The 16,819-nt window shown below is 44.5% G+C and overlaps 1 long non-coding RNA gene across 3 annotated transcripts; it reads left to right on the top strand.

The window, feature by feature from the left end:
- Nucleotides 1-495: 495 nt before the first annotated feature.
- Nucleotides 496-14,986, top strand: LOC144327559 (uncharacterized). 3 transcript variants are annotated; one of them, XR_013392701.1, is made up of 5 exons: nucleotides 496-744; nucleotides 1,124-1,204; nucleotides 11,917-12,106; nucleotides 12,984-13,132; nucleotides 13,695-14,986. It is a non-coding gene; the product is annotated as an uncharacterized LOC144327559 (long non-coding RNA). The 3 variants fall into 3 exon arrangements; XR_013392699.1 differs by having other exon boundaries at nucleotides 506-1,204; XR_013392700.1 differs by lacking the exon at nucleotides 1,124-1,204 and having other exon boundaries at nucleotides 513-744.
- The last annotated feature ends 1,833 nt before the right edge of the window (nucleotides 14,987-16,819 follow it).

Below are 16,819 nucleotides of genomic sequence, written 5' to 3'. Positions count from 1 at the left end.
AAATGCAGATAAGTAATGCATTTGAAAACCTCCCATGCCTCCCTTCCTCTTCATGCTTGTCTGTTAATTTGTTAATTTTTAAAAAGTACTCCTTGCAAAATAATTAGCTCTTATGTCTCCTTTAACACTTGAAAGGTTAGAGCAAAAGGAAAAGCAGGGTGCTTTAATTAAAGAATAAATTATTGAATACTTGGTTTTAATTGATGGAGCTCTTCTGTTATGGTGCATGTTTATAGATATTTTATGGGGATCTGTAATCAAAATCTCTCTCACACAGTGAGCGCCTTTACTGCAGAGGCTAAAAGAAAGAAGGGGCTCACGTTCAGCCGTTTAATTTCCAAGAACCATGTGAAGTGTGGTTGCCATGGCAACAAGACACTAATTGCCAACATAAAATCAAAACCAACCTTGACTGGATCCAGCAGCTTTGCCAAGACTATAAAATCCTTTTTAAAATATTAAAATTGTGTAACGTTTCCTGCCCAATAAAAATAGGAATTGGTGAAGGGTGTCCACACCCAGTCTTCCAGCAGAGGAGCCTGCCTGGAACCCAGGCTTCATTTCATGCCATGCTTTGATAGTAGACACCACGCATTATCATGTGAATGGAAAGAGACTGTCGTTGCTTTCTTAAGGATGTTGGCATCACTGGGAATGGCAAAATACTTTGAAGCAGAATAAAAGGAAGAAACAAAAGACAAAGATGGCAACACATTTCCAGAGGGTGGAAGCAAAACAAATCAGGTTGGCCTGAGAAAGGGTACTAACATCATGAATACCTCTGGCACTAGCTTGTTAGCGAAGAATCTGAGATGCTTCTGGCTAGGAGGACATTAAAGTCCCTTTTGAGAAAGTGGTAAACAGTCAGAAATGCAGCAACACTCTTCAAAACTTTGCAAGTTGATGAGGCCCTTTTTTCTGTTTTGTTTTGTTTTGTTTGAATCCTCAGCCCAGATTTTAACTTTCAGACCCCAGTAGGCCGATTAGGTCACCAGAAGCAAATAACAACATTTTGATAATACATTGCCATGGAAACAGAATTTAACTATCAGAAATGGAATCCTTTACGTATTTTTGCATGTTTTCATTCTTCAACCATTTAGTTTCCATGGCTCTTTTCCAGGACTCTAATTCACCAGGAACTGTTTTCCCTCAGATCAAAGAAATAATTCAGCGGATGCTTCACTCTCTTGTTCCATCTAATGTAAGAGCATGTAATCTGTTTTTTCCTTATTGTGTTTTTTGTTTACAGGATAATTAATACAAACAGCTTCCTTGTTGTTCTGCTGTAAGCCACTGTTAATGTTCCCTTTTTACTCTTATTGCTCATCACTGGATGTGGAATATATTGCAACTTGTGCTAGAGTTGGTTCAGGTATTGCCAAGCAAAAAGGGAATGTGATGACCCCGAGGGACAAAGGGAAGGTTTATTGGATGCAGTGTATGAATGGAAGCATCTTAAATGGAAGGTCTTTGTTAGCATGAAATTGACTCATCTAAATTTATTTCAAAAGCTGACCTTTTTTAAAAATAGAAATCCCATCATAATTGGGTGGGGGATCTGTGCCCCCCCAGTGGTTATTGGATGGGAGTTACCCATCAGCCCTAGCCAGCATGACCAATGGTCACGGATAATGGGAGTTATAGTCCAACAATATCTAAGGAGCCACAATCCTGCATTAGCGATCTTTCCATTGATTTCAATAACCCTTGTCAGAGGCAACAAAAGACAAATGATTTGTCTTTCTTCCATCATACAGATGTTCCAAAAAAAGCAAATTACCATGGATCAAGCCCAGCAGAATAGTGGGTTCTTTCGTTGTTGTTTAGTCGTTTAGTCGTGTCCGACTCTTTGTGACCCCATGGACCAGAGCACACCAGGCACTTCTGTCTTCCACTGCCTCCCGCAGTTTGGTCAAACTCATGCTGGTAGCTTCGAGAACACTGTCCAACCATCTCGTCCTCTGTCGTCCCCTTCTCCTTGTGCCCTCCATCTTTCCCAACATCAGGGTCTTTTCCATGGAGTCTTCTCTTCTCATGAGGTGGCCAAAGCCTCAGCTTCACGATCTGTCCTTCCAGTGAGCACTCAGGGCTGATTTCCTTCAGAATGGATCGGTTTGATCTTCTTGCAGTCCATGGGACTCTCAAGAGTCTCCTCCAGCACCATAATTCAAAAGCATCAATTCTTCGGCGATCAGCCTTCTTTATGGTCCAGCTCTCACTTCCATACATCACTACTGGGAAAACCATAGCTTTTACTATACGGACCTTTGTTGGCAAGGTGATGTCTCTACTTTTTAAGATGCTGTCTAGGTTTGTCATTGCTTTTCTCCCAAGAAGCAGGCATCTTTTAATTTCATGGCTGCTGTCACCATCTGCAGTGATCATGGAGCCCAAGAAAGTAAAATCTCTCACTGCCTCCATTTCTTCTCCTTCTATTTGCCAGGAGGTGATGGGACCAGTGGCCATGATCTTCGTTTTCTTGATGTTGAGCTTCAGACCATATTTTGCGTTCTCCTCTTTCAGCCTCATTAAAAGGTTATTTAATTCCTTCTCACTTTCTGTTTTCGAGGTTACCAGCATGAGTTTGACCAAACTGCAGGAGGTAGTGGAGGACAGAGGTGCCTGGCGTGCTCTGGTCCATGGGGTCACGAAGAGTCAGACACGACTAAACGACTAAACAACAACAACAACAACAACAACAACACTTTCTGCCATCAAGGTTGTGTCATCTGCATATCTGAGGTTGTTGATATTTCTTCCAGCAATCTTAATTCCGGCTTGGGAATCATCCAGCCCAGCCTTTCGCATGATGAATTCTGCATATAAGTTAAATAAGCAGGGAGACAGTATACAGCCTTGTCGTACTCCTTTCCCAATTTTGAACCAATCAGTTGTTCCATATCCAGTTCTAACTACAGCTTCTTGTCCCACATAGAGATTTCTCAGGAGACAGATGAGGGGATCAGGCACTCCCATTTCTTTAAGAACTTGCCATAGTTTGCTGTGGTCGACACAGTCAAAGGCTTTTGCATAGTCAATGAAGCAGAAGTAGATGTCTTTCTGGAACTCTCTAGCTTTCTCCATAATCCAGCGCATGTTTGCAATTTGCTCTCTGGTTCCTCTGCCTCTTCTAAATCCAGCTTGCACTTCTGGGAGTTCTCGGTCCACATACTGCTTGAGCCTTCCTTGTAGAATTTTAAGCAATTGTGCGGTAGTTGGAGCATTCTTTGGCACTGCTCTTCTTTGGGATTGGGATGTAGACTGATCTTCTCCAACCCTTGGCCACTGCTGAGTTTTCCAAACTTGCTCCTAAAGTGGGTTCTTTAGGAGTTCTGAAAAGCAGCCATGGCCAAACCAGTACTTATCATACTTAATAGCTGTTGATATCTCTCTCTTTCATTACATTGTCCATAAAGAGGCAAATCTAACGCTCAATTATGCTATTGGCACTTTGAGTGAGAGTGTTCCAATCCACAACTGCCTTGCAGCAACAAAAGGGACAGCTAAGCAACTGCCATTTCTTGTTTTGTCTATATCTGAGGCCTTGCGAGACCTCAGAACCAGAAGTCAGGTTGAGGCTGGGGGAGGGGCGTGTGATGCCGTGACACAATGTGATTTCATGGCGTCATGCATGCTGCGCACCCTAAACCCTGGGCCCAAGTCAGCTCCCCCGGTTGTTTTAGTTGAGATTCCTGCATTGCAGTGGGTTGGACTAGATGACCCTCGGGGTTCCTTCCAAATCTACAGTTCTTCTATGATTTTATGCTTCTATGATTTTGCAATCACCCAAACCCCAAAGGGGACAAAGGCTGCGTACAAACTAAACCATTTGTAATACAAAAATGTAGTTTTTCTCAATTCAGAATCGTTCATGCTGCTTTCATGCTAGATTGATTCTAGGCCTTGCCATCCGCAAGACTGGCTGTGCTTACTTTATGCACATTTGGACACCTCCTCTTTGATTAGTTTATACAGTGGTACCTCTGGTTATGTACTTAATTCGTTCCAGAGGTCCGTTCTTAACCTGTAACTGTTCTTAACCTGAAGCTAATGGGGCCTCCCACTGTGATTTCTGTTCTCATCCTGAAGCAAAGTTCTTAACCCGAGGTACTATTTCTGTAACCTGAAGCGTCTGTAACCCAAGGTACCACTGTACTGTACATGCATTTTCCTCCTTTCACATACCTAAAGTGAATGAAGGAAGTGGCAATTGCAATCTTGATGCACCCCCCCCCCCCAACGGGCAGGTGTGGCTACACCCCCATTGCTGGGGCTGCCGGAACCTGTTTTCAAATGGACACACTGCCTGGACAGAATCAACCTGCAATGAGCTTTCATTTTCAGAATGAAACCAGTTTCTCAAGAAGTACTTTTCAGGGACAAATGCAACATATATCGATTGTGTGTGGAATATGTAAAACAACAAGAACAAGTACCCAGACTCCACCGATTCTAGAATAAGATTTTGTGTATACACAGTCCATGATGCATACAAGAAGCAGCTTCCTCTAGTATTTTGCTCAAAACTGGTCTGAAGTATGTAGTGGGTGGGAGGCTGTAGCATAGTCACCAAGTCTATGAGTCAATATTTGGTTCAATTCCACATTAGAAGATCGTTGCTGAATTAGACAGATAGCCAATGTAGACTACTAGCAGAAAGAAAAAATTCCATAAAAGGAAGACAAATTTCAAAACGAACTCCTACTACTACTGTGCTTACTGATAAGTCCTCATGCCTCTGACAGTTTTAAAGCTTTCACTTGCCCCCAACTGAAGTAGGTTGCTGAAGAATGTCTTCCTACCTTCACATCCTGCAGAAGTGGGAGAACAACCTTTGCTCACTCTTTTAGCCACACAGCGGCACCAGTTATGGGCATCCCAGTAATTACAGCCATTATCAGAGCTGCAAATGCACATGTTGTTGTTATAGCACTATTAGGGGCATAATGTGTACAACAGAAGCTGTTTGCAGTGGAAAATGTAGGTTAGCTGCTCTAATGGACTGCATGTGATGTGCAGAAGGGGGTTCTTTTTTCTTTTCTTTTTTACACAACCCTCACAAAAAAGGCAATGCAGTAAATCAGTCTTGATTTAAAACAGCAGAGGCAGGGAATGTCAGCCACTTGAGTAGATGTGGACAAGCATAAACCTAATGACTTCTTTTGTTCATCTGCCATGTGGAACTATTCCAACATTCTTATCTAAGATGTGAATGAAGTGCGCTAATAGCTCTGTGTGCTTCTACTCCTGGAACTGAGAAGCTAATGCAGGTAGCATGCCCTCAGTCGTTTTGGCATTAATGATGTGAAATGACTCAGCCGGCTGCTCTCGACAAATCTGAATTGGCAAGGCCCAGAGTTGGAGAAGGGGCTGCACTGGGCTTCCTTTGCAAACTGGCTGTGACCTTCAGCCAGCTCCAGACGCTAGCTCATGTCATTTCTTGTTAAAGTTATCACAGGTGAGATATGGATATAAACAACAGTTGCCTCAGCCCTGCACACTTGCTAATAAGTGTCACAGAATACACAGGGGAATTCCCGTGCAGATCGTTAGACAAACGGCAAGAATGAAAGGAAGGACGGCTTGTCAATCCATCTTAAGTCAAGCTGGATGCCCTCCTGATCTGAGTTAATCTAGATTCCACATACAGGCAAATACCACGCATTGAATCCCACACCACCAACCCACCTTGGCATGCTGCTGAGCAAAGGTAGCCAACGTGGCATCAGGTTAGTGATCTCTGCTATACAAACTGTCAAATAACAGGCAGTGGTGCTGATTGACTGTAAAGGAGGGAAATGGTTCTGCGTCCCTCCTCCCAATATCTGATCAGTGCCCATTGTGGACAGGCGGTGGGTGCACTATTATTACTACAGGAACAATATGAAGCTACCCCATCCAACCATCTTTAACAGGCAGTGGCGCTCTCTCCCCTAGGCCTCAGGCAGAGTTCTCCCTAACCTTGCTACCTTAGCGCACCCAGGCGCAAATGCTGGGGGCAGAACCAGGAATTATTTCCCTACAAAACAAGGACTCTGTCACTGAGCCACAGCCCCCCCCCCTCCACAGGCAAGTTCTCAACCTGCTAGGTGTATCACGTAGAAACTTGCCTCCATGTACTGGACTGGGGCCGCAGTGCGGAATAAGAATTGTATGCCAAAGTTGTTGGAGCAGTTACATTTTTTAAAAGGAACACACACACAAATCACTCACAATTTCTTTTTTCTTCTTTTTGCCTAATAAGGGTCTAAATGATCTAGCCAAGCACTGTGAACTTTAACTAATCATTTCATGCTCCAGTAATAGCACCTATTATTTGACGTCACTCCTCATATTGGCAGGAAATCCAGACATATTCCAGGCAAGAGACATTTTAAGTGACTTGTGATTTCCAAATGTGCTCTCTTTAGTATGCATGGACCAACTTCAAGATATAATAGATCTATATGAGCACAAGGCTGGTGTCATTTTTACTCTCATCAGTTGCGTTTAAAAGTTCAAGCTACACAAATCATTTAAGTTTACAGCACAGTTACACTTGGACAACCTACAGAGCTCCCCCTGAAGTAAAGGCGCCCAGCAGGCTTTGCGTGCCAATGGCTGACACCCAGAATTTGGAGTCACTGTAGGGACCATTGTGGGCACTGCACTGTTTGGTGGGCATCTGTCTGTCTCGGGAGACAACAGATGTGTGTGCCTTTAGGGGTGAAGTCAAACTGTTGAAAGTTACATCGCCAGCTGTGGCTGTAGAGACTGATACAGGAGAGAGATGTTTTGTTGCAGCTGGGGCAGATGAAGGCGTCCAGTTGTGCTGATGCACATTCACCAAGGTGTTTCTTCTCTCTGCACTCCTCCCAATGGTCATTTGTCCTCTGGTCACTGCTATGGATACACAACCTGACTGTCTCCAGGCATTGCAGGGTTAATGTTGCCAGCCTTCATGTCATGTTTGCAGACATCTTCTTAACACAGAGTTCGTCTGCCAACAGGCCTGGTTGCCTGAACCTAGCTTCCTGTAGATCACCTACTTACCTACTTAGGGATCCTGCCATCTTCCATTCTGTGGACATGACCAAGCCAGTGCAGATGTTGGAGAGACAGGATTGTGGACATGCTGGGAATGTGGGCTTGGGAGAGCACATCTTTGTTTGCACAATCTACACTCTCCAAATGCATGTTTTAAGGAGCCATTTTGGGATGAGAAATTCGGAATGGAAAATCAGTGGGGAAAGGGCATTGCTCTGCTCCAGTTAAGCCAATACTTTGCACAAGCGTTCAAAACCCACATCTGTAAGATCAGGCATGCACCTGAAACTGTGGAGAAAAATACCTGCTGAAGGTACAATTTGTAGAAGGGGGGGAGTGGACAGGGAAAGGGTTAAGCCCCTTTCTCTCTTGCAGTTCTTCATTCTAAATCTCCCCTTTCCCCAAAGGGGCTATGTTATATATAACATCCAGGGGATAATACACACTAGCATGTAATAAGTAACCAGCCCATCAGCACCACAGAAAAAAGCAGAGAAAGAGAGTTGATTTGAAGGTGTTTTTTAAAACCTTATAATTGAAAAGATTGCGTTCTTGGAATGTGCTGAAAACCCATTTTGCCTGTGGGCCTAACCTTCCCCTAAAAACCTATTTCTAAAGAGCATCTGGGCATGCAGGAGAAGGCAGCCTGTGGGTCCAGGCTGTGGCAGTATGGGTTGGCAACACTGCCCTAGCAGCAGCCGTCATTTCCTTCTGCTGTGTTGGCATTGGGTCTGCAAATTCTTCTCGATGAAGAGAAGCGGAAAAACAGCCCCAGCCATTGCATGTCACAATAGAAGAGCCTAGGAAGGTATGTGGGGGGCAGCAGGGAGAGAGGCGGGAGAAGAGGCAAGCAGACAACATCAAGATGGGAAGGAGAACCACCCTTTCTGGATGCATTTTGCTAGAGCCTGAGACAGCCGGCATGTCTTTCAGCAGGAAAGCCCTCCACTTATGGCACCAAGAGGAGCAACACACAAACGCCAGTTGGTGCAATTGCCCATAAGAGGCTCTTGCAGTCAACTCAACTGGCTAATTAACCAAAATAACAGCTAGGCTGGCAACTCAGCAGCCAGCTGGCAATTCTAGTAGTAGCTAAATTTCTGACAAAATTCTGGAAATAAAAATGAGCTTGCAACAGTGCTGAAGAGGGAGCTCAGGGCTGAAAGAGGGCAAGGCTGCAAAGGTCGGGGGCTTTATAGCTTCCTGTAAAAGCAGTAAAGGTACAGCCTGGATACATGATTCAAAGTCAGTTCTCAAGATTAAAAAGAAGCACCTTGGCAATGTACTTCACAGGATACATGCCTTCAATAATAAATGATGAACTCATAAATCAAGGTTGTTGCAAAAGTGGACTTCAGGTTTCTTTGAGGTTAATATCAGGCGATATATCAGATTCTGTTTGTCTCTAGCTGGATACAATCCCTTATTAGCACTGAAATGTGTGGTAGGGGTGTTGTCTTCAGGCTGTTATTTTGTCAGATAAGACTGCGACAAAACAGGTTTTGCAGGCCTGGGAAAGAACACCAAAACCTGCAACCGCCCTTTGTAGCCTTTCAAACAGCCACAAAACCTCTTTACCCAATGTGGTGGGTAGATGAATATACTCACTATGGGAAGCAGTACCTCTCATTTAACATCTTCAGCTCTCGGATAAAACTATTGTCCATCGCTCGCCTCTACTAACTACAACAACAACAGACATTCCTGCTTCCTTGAGGAGGTCTTTATTTCTGGCCAGTACAGCTGAGAGAGCGGGATCTTGTGTGAAGGTGGAATTCTCCCGTACTTCTGTGCAATGGGTCCAGGGCCTGTCAAACCACTGGGTGTGAAGGATAAGTCCCAGGGTCCACTTTATTATTTTTTTTAAAAAACTAACATTCACTCCAAAGGAATCAGAAAACCAGATTAGCAGAAAACTGGATAAACCGACAAGCATTTAGCATACACAAAAGGAGCCAGGACACTTCCAATACAAGACAGAAAATAAAACTGGGATTGGAACCATAAAAACAAGTCAAAACAACTGAGCAGGATCACACACATTCGTTTCGTACATCTATTGTTTGACTGCAGTTTTTATATGAGCGCCAAACAGGGGAAAGTAAAAATAAATAAATAAATAAATAAAAGTTGAAGCATGCTGAGGAAGCTAAGTTTGCTGTTGCAGGCTGGAGAGACCATTGGAAAACTATCCTACAGGGGTAGCTGGGGAAAGAAAGGAGGTGGGAGCCGACCACCCCCAACACAGCTCCCAGGTAAGCAAGCAAATCCCATTCAGGAGCTGTTTTACGACTGGTTCAGAAGAGGGGCAATTTTTTATTTGTTTTTTCCACAGATTGATGTTTGGTCAGATTCAGCAGTAAACAGCGGGTTTTCCCAGGACATTACCAACAAAAAAAAAAACCCTCAGACCTGTGATAATAGACCAATGCAAAATACTAGAAATCGTGGGAGAAATGAAAGTGTGGATGGCACACAATTTAATTCTCACAAACCTATGAGAATTTTGCATCATGTCAAAGACATATCAGTTTGTCTTCAGAGAGCTAGAAATCCATGCAGAACTGGGTGATTTCCTCCTCCATAACTGAGGGAAGCAATTTCCCAATGGGTTATGTGCTGAACTTCCTTTTACAGATTAACAAGTTAAATCCTTTCTGATTAAACCATTAAGAAAAATGCATACCCTTTGAACCATCCCATAAATGCTATTGATGACAAGTAGCTCATTCCTTAAGATAAAACATCAGTGCCATCATGACGAGTTCTGCTGTTGCAGAAATTGTGGCTGAGCTAAAAATAATAAATAAAAATAAAAATCAGCATCTCTGGCTTCAGTAAACTGGCATCATGTGCTCAGTAATGCCAAAGTCAATAATAGCTCCTCTCATGATAGTGTTACAGTCTAAGCACTGCTGCAGGCCTTTGCTAGTCTTGAACATGGGGATCAAAGAGATAAAAGGAATGAAACTCTGTGGCTTCCACTTTATTTTCTAACACTCTGAGGAGCTTTACATGAATTCAATTGTCAGTGACATTGTGTCATTGATCTCTCTTAATATATCTTTTAAATCAGTAGGGCATCCGTCCCCCCCACTTCATTGCCTTCAAGGAAAGACCGGGAATAAAAGCAGTTGAGTGTGTGAGTCTCTTGAAAGAGGCACAAATGAAGTGGGAGTTTTCTTAAGGAGAGAAAATATCCGAGCTTTGCAGGTGGGATGGAGAAGAACTTTTACTTCCCAACATGCACTGAACCAGTTGAAAAGCAGCCGGTGCCATAAGCTTCTTCATATTCTATTTGTCTTGCTGTATTCATGACATGAACAGTGGGTTTCCTTTCCAATCCTATTTGCTAACCCTAAACAGTCTATAAAAATATACAACCCAATGGCAAGAAAGCCATAGATCATTGAATCACTGACACCTTCCAATGGCCCTCCTACCCTCTGTAGAACATTAACATGTGTTTCTCAGTAAGAAAGTCGCCAATATATATTTTTTAAAGCTACGAGCTGTTCCTGGTATAAAACTGAGTTAGAAACTATTCTGAGGTGGAGGAATGTGACTGAACACCTAACGAGGTTCAAGTATATTGTAACAATGTCAAGAAATCATTTTTCATGCATTAAATTATTCTACCATCTCTATTCTTCCCTGTGGCTGACAGATGTTTGGAGGAGAAAATACCTCTAATTCATTCTCACTAAGCTGTCCCACACATCTCTTTTTCATCTAAAAAGAATCCCCTTGTGATTCCACAAATGTGTGTACTTTCTGCACAGCCCAAGGACATACACAAAAATTTGCAAGGGGCAAGTGAGGGAGAACCCAAATCCTATCAGTAAGAAAGGAAAACACCCTTCTGATTTCAATTTGTTTTGCCCACATATCTCCATGAGAGGCTCCCGTGCTGGAAATAAATCATAGTAGGCATTTGTGATAACAGAATGTGTCTGCTTTCTCACATTTATCATTACATTAGAGGCGTTTCTTGCTAAACACCTCTGGAGAAAAATCTACATTTTAAGAAGATTGGGTATTGTAGATTTAGCAACATTGTACAGCTGAAAAAAGTGCACAAAAGGGCAAAGCAAATGATCAGAAGGCTGGAGCTTTTCCCCCGTTGTGTTACAACATGAGTGGGGGGTTAAATAAATAATGGATGGGGAAATGATACAGATGTACATAATTATGCATGATTTGGAGAAAGTGAGTAGAAAGATTATTTGCTTCCTGTCCCATAGAAGTTCAGGACAGACAAAACAAAGTACTTGGTCACATGGGACATATTTAAACTATGGAACTCACTTCCACAAGATGATGTGGTGGCCATCACCTTGAGTCGCTTTAAAAGGGATCTGGACAAATGTGTGAAGGATAAAACCACTACTAGTCATGACAGAGATTATATATGGCCTCCGGGATCATAAGCGGCATGCCTCTGAAGACCAGTCTCTGAACTGCAGTGGAAGAGGACCATAGGTCTCCTCAGCTGCCTGCAGGCTCCCTGGCGCATCTGGTTAGCCACTTTGAGAACAGGAGCCTGGATTAGGTGGGCTGTTGGTCTGATCCAGCAGACCTCTTATTATGTTCTTATGGCAGGGGAGACAGTCAGTTGTGACTATGTGAATAATACACCTGGAAAATCTCAAAACCAAGCAGGGGAGGAGACAAAGTAGGAGACAAAGGGACAAGAACAATGGAAGGTAGGAAACAGGAAGCAGAAGACGGCTTAATAATTTAGAATGGGGAAATTTATCTAATCAGGAAGTGTCATTCAGTCAGAATCTATTATCAATTCCCCAGCTCTAAACAGATTTACTCTAAACAGGAACAACATCCTATACTGAATAAACACATTCTACAAAATGTGTATTTTGAATCTAGACTTGAAGAAATGCTGCAAAACAGAATGGTACTGTTGAGAAGACCACCCTATATTCTTACACAGCTATAATGGAGAAATTCGCTTAACCAGGATTTGAAGCTGATAGCAAGTCTGGCTAAATGGAAATCTGATGAACTTTCACCTCTGTGAACATCTGTGCTGGAGCAGTAATGCCTCACGTTGATTAAGGTGAGCCAGGAGAGTACCAATCTCATGATAGCCTAACTACAAGTTTGTTAAATCTGCACTGCTCCAACATAACTTGCGATATATTTGCAAGACCACAATGAATGTTGCAGATGTTCAAAAAGGCCTGAGGTGAAGTGTGGTTTAGCCTCCACAGAAGCCACAGCCCAGCTGCTCATGGCGCCTGAAGCAGCAGCAAGTGAGGGGGGACAGGGCAATTGGGTCCAATCTCTGCACCAGCTCCAAGCCGGTCTGGATCAGGCCCAATGTCATGCAGCAACAGCAGCAACAGCAGTGAGACAGGCCAATATGCTATAATTAGCACTAAATGGTGGGATGCTGTGTTGCTGTTGGTGGTGGCTTCCCAACTTCCTACAGTGCTTTTTCCATTTTACTCTTTTTTGCTATCTATTTCACTTATTTTCTTCCTCTTTGAAAATGTTTCTTTCTCTCTTTGCCTACTGTTCTGTGCACAATTCTATAGTTGAACAGTAAGAGCATTTATCAAAAGTCGATTGTCAGACAATCCTTGGGTTCTTGCTCCTATCTATAAGGTGTCTGTAGGTAATTGTATGCATTACATAGTGCAGAATATAGTCACTGTTAATGAATTAGCAAGTACTAGAGATTGTTTATGCAGTTTTCCACAAAATTTTCATTATAGCAATAGTCTGTGCACCTCTGACAGCATTCTTGGCAGCAGTTACAGGAACAGCATCTTTGGGGAGAAAGCCATAAGGAAGAAGCTTATTAAATTTTGTAAATCATCAGGCTTGTCTGCAAATGCATGGCTTTGTAGTTGATTCAGTTGTTGGCTTTGAAAGTCTGCTATTAGGTCCATTAAACAGGCCCAGAGTTTAACTTGCCTTATAAATTACAGAGAGAAGAAAAGGAGACACAGCACCTTGTATTTAAAAGAATACAACACCTGCATTGCAGTACACAAAGAAGTATGTTGAGAGCACATGCTGCATACTGTTCTTCATGAATATAAATTGATGGACCTAGAGCCTGGATCTTGATCACCAGGTATGCAGACACCCAGTTCTCAATAGTAAAACCGAGCCAGGCTTTGCTATAAGATGGCCAAGAACCAGATCATGTGCTCAGAGTCTAGGCTCAAGTATTTCACCAGGATACAAGGCAATTTCTCTCAGTACTGGAACCAAGTTACCTGTGACGCGAGTGGTCAGTTTGTGGACTATCACTCAGTTGGGTTGCCAGGGGCATCACCCCCGCCAAGCTGCCACACCTTTGCAACCCCCTCCCTTTACACCTGACAAAAACTCCTCCCTCTCCCTCTCCCCCCTCCCATCAGAGCTGACCCCAAATCACCCGTCCCTTTGCACCTTGCCAACCCCAAACTCCACCTCTGGCAGGGGAGAGGGGAATGAAGGTGAGGAACTCCTTATCCCCTTCACCATCCCTCTGCACTCACACACATGCCGAGAGAGAGAGAGAGAGAGAGAGAGAGAGAGAAAGAGAAAGAGAAAGAGAAAGAGAGAGAGAGAGCCGTGGGAGGCTATTGCAGTGAGGAGGGGAGAAAGAAGTCTGTGTTTCAAAATGTCAACTTTTTCTCTCCTTCCCAAAGCAGCAGCCATGGCTGTGGCAGCAGCGTGGAGGAGAGCAGACCAAGAGCAGACTTTCTCTCTATCAGCAGTGGCAGAGGGACCGTAGGAAGGCTTGAAAACCCACCCTGCCTGCCTGCCCAACTGCATCCACCTCCAGTTCCTTCCTCCTCACTCACCCGCTTGGCCGAAGACCAGCCCAAGAAAGAGGAGCAGGCAGGACATGCTGGGGGAGCTCCTCAGAGCAGCCAACCAGAGCTGCTGCCACTTTTCCTCCTTGGCCTGAGACTGAAATGGCAGCGTTGGTATGAGGTGGCTGTTTCTCTGAGACCCAACTGGACTGGCCATCACCTGCACCACTTGCCTGGGCCTCCTTTGCCTGCCCAAACCGCCTGCCTGCTGTTCTGTTGTCATGCTACAATACGTGTGGCCAGAAGTGTGTTGACATTCTTACAATCTTATTATATACTAATATTTACTTAATGCATTTTAGTAAAGCCTTCCTGTCGTATTAACACAAACAAATGGTCCAAACTATTTTCAGGTCCACTTCAAGAGCTGATAGTTATGTGCTCTCTGGCCCAGGCCTGCTAGCTTTTGCATTCCATCAGGGTTCATAGTAGCCCCAAGGAAGGCAGAAGATGAATAAGAATCATTTTAAGTTGCATTGACAAATGTCACTATAATCAAGTTTTGGGAAATGATAGCCCCTCTCTGTTTGGGACACACTAGATCTCATTTTGAGAAAGGACTCAGGCGAAGACAACTACATGGCTGATAAGAGGTGTAAAAAGCAAATAAGACTAAAGTCGTGTGGAGGAACTGAGGGCTACTTCACACACACATTGCTATTGATGGATCAGTTAAAATTTAAGAATACACTTACATGTATAACACACCAATGAGACCCATTTGGAAGTTTGTGTGTTTTACAGGGATATGCATAAGAAAAGCAAGAATGACTGTAGAAGCCACTCCAGTATACACCTGGTACCAAATCCATGTCTGTTGCCATGTGCAAAGTGGAACAGTCCTATGTGCCAGTAATTAAACACAAACAAGGCAAGTGCTTTTATATATACCACAGAAAAGAGCAGCTAACAAATAACCTAGCACTCCACTTTAGAATTTAAAATCTACAGTTTAACTGATGGCGTTTAAATCTAATTTATTACCATCGCATGGTATTTAGGATTTTAGAACAGATATGTAAACTATTTTAACACCCAGCATTTTAGCTCTTTTTATTTTATTTTTTTGCTTCAAACACCACTGAAAAAATAATAGAATTGTAAATAAAAGCTTTTCAATTCATTTTTGCCTACAAATACTATTGTATGTTGCCATTATTGCTGTGTTTTCCCGCTGCTGGGTGTTGTCAAAAAATGTTCACCACATCTACAAAAAAGTGAGGGTGGGTAGACAGCATTGTCGGCTTGTGTTCTTGAACTGTTCATACCAAAAGTTCTGTCCACCAAAGCCCGGCCTATTTGCCCCCCTCTCCAATCCACCCACCATTCCTCTCTCCAATAACGCTTTGCATCCCATTGGTTATTTTCTCTTTTGTATGAGAGATATTTTCAAGAAGGTATCAAATATCTTCAAAGCATTTTTAATGAGGTGCTACACAGCGGGTGGCGCTGTGGGTAAAAGCCTCAGTGCCTAGGGCTTGCCGATCGAAAGGTCAGCGGTTCGAATCCCCGCGGCGGGGTGCGCTCCCGTTGTTCGGTCCCAGCGCCTGCCAACCTAGCAGTTCGAAAGCACTCCCGGGTGCAAGTAGATAAATAGGGACCGCTTACTAGCGGGAAGGTAAACGCCGTTTCCGTATGCGGCTCTGGCTCGCCAGAGCAGCGATGTCACGCTGGCCACATGACCCGGAAGTGTCTCCGGACAGCGCTGGCCCCCGGCCTCTTGAGTGAGATGGGCGCACAACCCTAGAGTCTGTCAAGACTGGCCCGTACGGGCAGGGGTACCTTTACCTTTACTTTAATTATTTATCTCTTTGACATCTAATGGGAGGGCGTTCCACAGGGCGGGCGCCACTACCGAGAAGGCCCTCTGTCTGGTTCCCTGTAGCCTCACTTCTCGCAATGAGGGAACCGCCAGAAGGCCCTCGGCGCTGGATCTCAGTGTCCGGGCTGAATGATGGGGGTGGAGACGCTCCTTCAGGTATACAGGACCGAGGCCGTTTAGGGCTTTAAAGGTCAGCACCAACACTTTGAATCGTGCTCGGAAACGTACTGGGAGCCAATGCAGGTCTCTCAGAACCGGTGTTATATGGTCCCGGCGGCCACTCCCAGTCACCAGTCTAGCTGCCGCATTCTGGATTAATTGCAGTTTCCTGGTCACCTTCAAAGGTAGCCCCACGTAGAGCGTGTTGCAGTAGTCCAAGCGTGAGATAACTAGAGCATGCACCACTCTGGCGAGACAGTTCGCGGGTAGGTAGGGTCTTAGCCTGCGTACCAGGTGGAGCTGGTAGACAGCTGCCCTGGACACAGAGTTAACCTGTGCCTCCATGGACAGCTGTGAGTCCAAAATGACTCCCAGGCTACGCACCTGGTCCTTTAGGGGCACAGTTACCCCATTCAAGACCAGGGAATCCCCCACACCAACCCGCTCCCTGTCCCCCAAAAACAGTACTTCTGTCTTGTCAGGATTCAACCTCAGTCTGTTAGCCACCATCCATCCTCCAACCGCCTCCAGGCACTCACACAGGACCTTCACCGCCTTCACTGGTTCTGATTTAAAGGAGAGGTAGAGCTGGGTGTCATCTGCGTACTGATGAACACCCAGTCCAAACCCCCTGATGATCTCTCCCAGCGGCTGCATGTAAATGTTGAAAAGCATGGGGGAGAGGACAGAACCCTGAGGCACCCCACAAGTGAGAGCCCAGGGGTCTGAACACTCATCCCCCACCACCACTTTCTGGACACGGCCCAGGAGGAAGGAGCGGAACCACTGTATGACAGTGCCCCGAGCTCCCAGCCCCTCTAGACGGTCCAGAAGGATGTTATGGTCGATGGTGTCAAAGGCCGCTGAGAGATCCAGCAGAACTAGGAAACAGCTCTCACCTTTGTCCCTAGCCCGCCGGAGATCATCAACCAGCGCGACCAAGGCAGTTTCAGTCCCATGGTGAGACCTGAATCCC

This window comes from Podarcis muralis, chromosome 4 (genome assembly GCF_964188315.1).
Source record: "Podarcis muralis chromosome 4, rPodMur119.hap1.1, whole genome shotgun sequence".
In the NCBI taxonomy this organism is placed as follows: domain Eukaryota; kingdom Metazoa; phylum Chordata; class Lepidosauria; order Squamata; family Lacertidae; genus Podarcis; species Podarcis muralis.
The sequence above is the reverse complement of the archived record's forward strand: the minus strand, read 5'-3'. Positions and strand labels throughout refer to the sequence as shown.